Genomic DNA, 7,759 nt, shown 5'->3' with positions numbered 1-7,759 from the left:
GACTTCGTAGGTTCGATCCCGACCTTGACGCCTGCTGTATATTTGAAGTTTGCATGTTCTCCCCGTGGTCGTGCAGATTTTTCTCCGGTTTCTCCAGTTTTTCCCTGCACATTTAGAAACATGAGTATTTTGAGCATTTGGCTGCTATACATTTCCATGTGATAAGCCACTTCGTTAGGCTATCATTTGTGGCCAGGTCGGTTCTGAAAAATAGCTCTGGTAATATAAAAAATGGTTTCATTTATAGTCTACATAGGATTGACTTCCCAGGAAGTAACACTCATTGTATAAACCCCAGAAAAATATTGTTTTGAGTCACCTAAACCAGAATGTGAACTGATATATTCGTATTTTCAAGCGAGGTTCTTGGCCACAGACCACCTGGACAAATATGATGTAGTTTAGTTTGCATATGAATTATTACTTGGGGTTTGTTGACATGATAAAGTTAATGTTTTCTTTGACAGGTCTATTGTGTTGTACACTCTGACAGGGGCTCAGGCTTGTTGGGGCAGCATCTGGCTGAAATGCACCTTCACAACAGGAAGATTGGAGAGAGGCTTCACAAGGAAGAGAAACTATCGGTATTGAATCATGAAAATGTAAAACATGTGGAAAACTAGGCCCACCGATCCAACCCTAGCATCATGTCAACTATGTATTATGTTGACATTTCTTCGCACTGAGAGTAGGCATGCTAATCGGATCTAATGAATATGTGTAAACAGGCGATTTGTGTGTAAACAAACACACATTTCATACAGCTGTTTATTAATCGTAAAAATCAAGCGATTGAGCTAGTGAATGAGATAGACACATGCTGTCATTATTTCATACATGAACACAACTAGCCAGCCAGCGGTCATGCTTTTCCACACCTAATCACATTCATCTCTTTGTTTTAGCCATCTTTGTGATGAAGGGAACTGTATTGTTCATGTGTGTGCAATGTACTTTTCAGAATATGAATTATGTTGGGTAATACATGAATTATGGCTATTAAAAGTATCTGTATTTAAGTCCATCAGGGCAAACTCTTCTGCAAAGGAGACTTAGAGCATTCAACATTGCGTCCCTTTATATTTTTGCTAATCGCAATATTTTTCGATTTAAAGCTTTCGTGACTGCAGGGATTCATATTTTTGTTTCTTTCGGTAAAGTCACGTGGAAAGGAAATAATAAAATAATACAAATAAAACACACTGCCCAGCGTTCATTAAGACGCTGTCTTTCCGACAGCTCTGTTTCTTCATCTGAGGACGTCTGCTTGCGTTGTGGTCGAAATGTCGTGAGAATTTTATTATATTATGTTTTATTTGTATTATTTCCCTTCTACGTGACTTTGCCGAAAGAACCAAGAATATAATCGCAATATGTTCAGGAGATAAATGTCAAGGTCTGCTAGCCAAAAGAAGGCTTTAGGAGAGAGTTCATGTAGTTTTGCTATTCATTCATTAAAGGGCAATAGAGTAAATGCTAAAATAAATGTTTTCAGCTAATTATTTATATACGCTAGATTTACAAGTCTATAATGTACAGAAAATACCATGGTTGGCCAGACCATTGCTCGGCATCTGCATGTGGCTCCTGGGCAGTTCAAGTGTGGCTCTGCAGAGGCGCTGCTAATTTGTAACTCTTCAATTTAACTTTATATGAAGTGAGAACAATCTGGTATCGGAGGCAGGCCATGAGTACTCCCAGGGCACTGAGATTTCTAAAGTCAAAATTCCACAGCCAGTCGACACGAGTCAACTTCTGTATGGCTAATCTTTATCTCTTGTGGCTCCCGCGGCCATCTGAAGATTATGGTATGCTGCTGGTAGGGTCAGGAAAGTTGGTCACCCTTGGTATATATCTGTATATGCGTTGATGATTTTGTGCAATGTTCAGCTGCTCCGTCACGACAGGGGTCCCAGTCAGTTTGAGACTGCTAAATTAAGGTTCTCATGTGTTTTACAGATTTTGATAAAAATTTCAGTCTTGAATTTCTCCAAACAGGTATAGACCCTGGGCAGGAGGATGTAGAGTATGTGGGTTTCATACGGCTATATGCTGTGGTTACATCCCACATGTGATCTCCGCTTTAAAGTCATGAAACTGGTTGTAGCCCATTTAAATTTTAATATACCCGTTTAACACGTAGGCTTTCGCGGCCAATATCATCCATAATATCGGTTTTTTTTGGGTTAGATCGTTGAAATATAAATTTGTCGTTAAACCCGCCACCGACAGCCAATTCGTAAGGTTTGTCACATAAACAGAACATTCCAATTCGTGAAGGGCTCACAAGTGACGTCATCACATCTATCCCTCCAAGGAATGAAACAGGAGGATTTCTCTATGAATTTGGCTGTCCACCTAATGATGATAGTTGTAAATACCAGCGAAACGTCATACTCAGATTGTAAATGTTGTGGATTTTCTCTCCAACACTTCGGTTTGCTGTACAAGTAGCGGATTGGCATGTTCCGTTTACGTGACAACCTTACTAATTGGCTGTTAGGTGGTGGTAGGTTTAACGGCTCATTCATTTTTATGCGATCTAACCCAGAAAAAAACTATGTTATAGATTTAATATACCCTTTTGTTGAAGGACAGCCTGGGTGACCAAAGTTTTATAGGAACGGCAATAATGTTTACTTGATTAAATTAGTTTTATCATGGAGCGGTGAAATCAGCTGTTGTTCAGATGTCAGTATAATTAGTATTACATCGTAGAAATATGAGAGTCCTTTGTGTAATATTCTATTAACCACTGATGATGGTAACATTGGTTTAAGGTTACATTTTAAGAAGAACTAGATTGGCGTACATTTTATCTTGTGTAAGTACACAAATTTATAAAACAATATATTTGATAAAAAAATTCATATATTTTCTTCCATTGCACACAGTTGTACCATTGATAACAGGGCACACAGTTACAACTGACATCACCAGATATCACTGAAGTTCCCTCAGAGATCGATCTTGCATAACCAGTGTTCACGTAATCAGTTATGTTTTTGCTAATTACCAATTACACTCAGCCGGGTTTGAGAGACTTGTATGAATGTATGTTGAACTTCCTTTCCACCGTACATAGCCAACCGTGCTAAACGGAGGTGTGGGAATTAAGCGCAGAACCTATCGTTAGGATCAATGCTGTTGTAATTTTTTATGAGGATATCAATTGGTGGCTAAAATGAGATGTTCAAAGACTACAGCATGATAATCGGTACATAACATGAGTGTCGAATTATGTCTTAAGAATTACCCAGCCATTTGTACGTAAAATTCAACGTTTCTGGGTGACATCTTAAGTCCGTGTTCTTCATTGCAAGGCCCGTGGGCCGGTGGCAGTCCCTGGTGTCCTTTTTACTGCGACCCCTGACGTGCAGTCCCCGACAATACACACAAGTGAAAACACCCCATCATGCTGTCAAACCCCCCAATGGTTTCAAATGTGAGATGGCTCTTTCACTGATAATGTCTTATTCGCGAAAGTGGCCCCCCTCCGAAAATGAGTGAATATCACTGTTTTAGGTCAAGGATTGGCCAAATAAAGTAGGTATTATTTGCTTATGTTTCTAAATGTCCGTAATAAAACTATATTTATGCCACCAGCTGAATGAGTGGCAGGAGGACTGGGTGACGTTCTTCTCACGGCAGCAACTGCAGCTTCAGCTGGACATGATAGAGAAGGACTACGGTGAACGGGAAACCCGCGAGCTCTGGTCTCGGCTTCAGGTTCGTAAGCTGTTTCACTCTCGCCCTTAACCCTTTCCTGTTCCGAGACGACTGCTCATTTCAGGATGGGTCTCGTTCACCACCGAATCTCGGAACCCGCAAGCGGTTCAGCGGTAATTTTATTTAGAGAGGCATAGCGCCGTTGTTTTTAAAGACATTGTACTCGCCGCAGAGCACCGTAGCAACAGGACAGCACTCTATTATAGCTGGTACCAAACTGTGCTACACACGTTCCCGCACGGCCTTGTGGGATCCTCGGTACTAATAAAGTTAATTAATATTTACTTCCTATTACGATCCGATGACGTACACGAGATTCAGCGGTGAACGGGATGCACCCCGCAACTTGCGGTCATCTCTGAGCAGGAAAGAGTTAATACATGCAGCAGTGTAGCTCATCATGTGCACAGCCATATGGGAAACCCATTTGATCGCAGTGGGTTTTCGAGGTGACTTTAAAGGTAAAGTGGTGTTTCACACGCAGGCTTTCGCGACCAATATTATTCATGATAAAGTTTTTTTTGGCTTAGATCGCCCATTAGTAATGTTTCTGACATGAACAGAACGTGCCATTTATGTTATTGCTTCGGCACTCTGGTGTGTTAGAGAGGAAACGCGGAACATTTTAAAATGAGTACGACCTTTCGCTGGTGATTACAACCAGCATCATCAAGCAATTGCCAGAAGCGTTCTGACTTCTGGCAATTGCCTCATTGCAATTGGAGGTGGGTGTACGACGCATGTAAATTTATGCAATCTAACTCGAAAAAAACGTTATCATGAATAAAGCGGTGTTGTTTTTTGCGTGGTGTGCAGCTTCGGTTGGGGGATTTTTTTCCGGGACGTAGAGGTGGTTCTGGCACTGCTCCACGGTGATATATGGACTGGGAATGCTGCAGAGATTAATGAAGGGCCCGTCATCTTTGACCCAGCCTCCTTCTATGGGCACTCGGAGTACGAGCTTGCCATCGCTGGGTACAAAAAAAAGCTACAAACAACCAAAACAATAGCAGCAACTGCCGTTCACTGCCCTGTCTGTGGCATGCAAGGTTCATTCGTATAACCTCAGTGTGGCAAGGGCTGGCTCATTTAATAAATAACAGAGACCAGGTAGAGTTGTGGTTGAGATGTCTACATGCTGAGGTCTCCACCCTCTCTATTTGCTAACTTACAAAGACTCATCCTTCCTTGCTAAGGCGTTTTGGGCAAATCCTGTTAAAGCTGATACAGTCAACAAAACAATAGTGGAACGATAAAACTCTTACTTATCCACGGCACTTGAGGATGCTTGAATGTTCCAGAAACACAGTTTGTCGAACAAGGAACCCCTGTTTCAGAGACAAGTTGCCACTGATGTGCTTTACCAGAAATCCAAGCTGAAGATAATTCATTACACGTCAAATGGAATTCAAACCCTCAGAGCTGGGATATGCTTCAGTGAACAAAAACACATTTGACATGATGTTTACTGTGCAGCCATTGGTGACCAAGTTGAGACCACAGCATTCCTGCACTTAATTCGCAGGAACGTTTGTTGATAGATGGCTCACTGAATTTTGAATGGAGGACCTCAATGGCATTGGCTCGGTGCTCTGACATTGAAATTAACCTCGAGCCACTCAATTACCTGCATTACGTTGAATTTGTGAAAATTTGTTCATTGTTATGTTGTTCGTGCTGGAACAGCAGCATTGTAAGATTTTGAATGTTTGGTGTTGTTTGGGTACAGGATGTTCCAGGAGCTTTAGCTCTACGCTTCACTCATCCTACCACGCTCTCATCCCAAAGTCACAAGGCTTCGGCAAGAACCAGAAGCTCTAGCAACTCTTCCACTACCTGAACCACTGGAATTACTTTGGGACAGGATACCGAGGGTAATCCATCTCCACCATGCGCAGTCTCCTCAAGTGAATGAACGGTGCAGGAAATCGTGGGCTATGGTGTATAACTATAAAAATTCTTATCGGCCATGATATACATTGTTGAATAAAGGCCTTCCCTAAGCCACCAAATAAATCTCACAAAACTAGTCCATTTAAATGCTGTGCAATGCCCTAGGCATTCCACGTGAGTGTGACCGGGGGTCCCTTTGTTCCGCATCCTGGCCATGATATCCGCGCGAAAACTAGGTCAGTTAATGTTAGAATCAGAATCTTTAATTAGGCTGGATGAATCTGATGAGCTATGAAGCTCTTTTTTTCACAGATGTCCAGTCGGGGCGAGTCAGAAAGTTACAACAACAAACAGCAATACAAACAGATAGGAGGGCAAAGTAAAGGAACGCGAAGCAAATTTTGACTTAAAACTTTCGTGACTGCAGGAAATCATATTCTTGGTTCTTTCGGTAAAGTCACGTAAATAGAAAACAAAAAACAATAAAATAAAGACCACTTGTGTTGCGATTGAAACGTCCTGGGTTTTTTGCTTTTATTATTTTCAATTTATTTTTTATTTGTTATTTTTTAAATTTAATTTTTTATTTAATTTGAATTTTATTTCTTGTTTTCTATTTACATGACTTTACCAAGAATATGAACGCTAAGCAAGTCATGAAATGAAAATATATAAGAGTTCAAATTGCATTAGTGCATCAATTCCTGCCAAATTTTTTTATCACCAAATGCCATTTTGGGCAAGGCAGCATAACAAAAACAATCCCAGATGTTTGGCTAGTACCAGTTACAGTGTATGTTTTTGTTGTTGTTTTGCTATGGGAGTAAACCCATGCAGAGAAAGGGACCAGAATTAGGAAAGCGATGCCAGGCACTCCTTCAGAAGATGCCATGCACGGGCGTGACCACTGCACCACCCTGACGCCCAAACAAATGTAATTCAAATAATCTACAATACTGGAAAAATAAACCCTATTAGTATCAACCGAATGTCTGGACAATCTGACCCCCTCTACACAAGTAACAGTTGAGAGTCAACGCTGTGATGTTGTGCGATTGGTGCAAGCGACCCATCGTTGTGTTTTAATGTTGAGCGGTTAAACTTGCACTGTTGTGGGGTGAGGTCAAGTCCGATGGCTGCTTCCAGCGGTGTCAAGGTGAGCGTTTTGAAGAGGCTCGCGAAGGATGATACTTGGCAGTTGGGTGCAGTCTCCCTCCATTAACAACAGAGGGCAGAGGAGCGACGCTCACAACAATTGGCTGAGCACTGGGCGTATACAACGCATGAAGTCGGCAGCAAGTTTATCTCAGGGAGTTGACCCGCACACGACAACTGGGTCTGTCCCGCGTGTTCACGCTATAACGCGGTTGCCTTCATTTAGGGAACGCGCACCGCCATAAGGCGACTTGTGAGCAGTCGACGCCGAACTACTTTCTTGAGCTGCGCGGTTGAGCGAGACGAGACGGTAACGCGGCGGCGTCCCCTCAAGTTGTTTGTAACCCAATTCTGACTGCGCTTGGACATTCATTACGGGGGAAATAGTTTTCGCTTAGCGCGGCACTTTTCAGGAACGCATCTACTGCGTTAAACGAGGACCCGTCGTACAGGTGCTGTGCACACTGTACTGGGAATCAAAATCTGTTTTGACCCTGGAGAAATCCGAAGCGCTATCAAGCTCTCACTCACAGGTGTCCAGTAAGAGGCGGTGGGGGGGTCACCAAGTGACACGCAGCTTGACCGTGGAGTAGACCGCGAGGACGCCAACGTCGCCTAGGCAACGCCGCCCCCCCGCCCCTCTGGCTCTGCCTGCCTCGCTCTGTGCACGTGAGGTGCCAACCACGTGACGCGGGCCACTGCGCGCGTTGCGTCACCGCTCACCGTGGGGGTCCCCTCCGCTGCGTCCACATCGTACAGTCGCACATTCATTAATAGTCACACTCTTAATCATGTTTATGGTCATCGTCATTAAAGGTGAGTTTAATAGTAATACCACTACTACACAATGTGTGCATTAATATATACGGCATGAATAAAATGCACCTGTAAATATCCTAAGTAAGTTTGACCTGACATTATTGCACAACAATTGCCCAGCCACCGTGGGATGTTTATCCTCCAATGTGTATCTGGCTTTGAC

The 7,759-nt window shown here is 42.8% G+C and overlaps 1 long non-coding RNA gene across 2 annotated transcripts; it reads left to right on the top strand.

The window, feature by feature from the left end:
* Window positions 1-449: 449 nt before the first annotated feature.
* Window positions 450-6,606, top strand: LOC142905940 (uncharacterized). 2 transcript variants are annotated; one of them, XR_012929962.1, is made up of 3 exons: window positions 450-584; window positions 3,607-3,729; window positions 4,546-5,392. It is a non-coding gene; the product is annotated as an uncharacterized LOC142905940 (long non-coding RNA). The 2 variants fall into 2 exon arrangements; XR_012929961.1 differs by lacking the exon at window positions 4,546-5,392 and adding an exon at window positions 5,459-6,606 and having other exon boundaries at window positions 451-584.
* The last annotated feature ends 1,153 nt before the right edge of the window (window positions 6,607-7,759 follow it).

The sequence above is a fragment of the Petromyzon marinus genome, chromosome 59 (genome assembly GCF_048934315.1).
Source record: "Petromyzon marinus isolate PM22_M1 ecotype Great Lakes invasive population chromosome 59, UKy_Petmar_22M1.pri1.0, whole genome shotgun sequence".
Taxonomy (NCBI): domain Eukaryota; kingdom Metazoa; phylum Chordata; class Hyperoartia; order Petromyzontiformes; family Petromyzontidae; genus Petromyzon; species Petromyzon marinus.
Note: the sequence above shows the minus strand (reverse complement) of the source record. Positions and strands in the feature narration are given on the sequence as shown.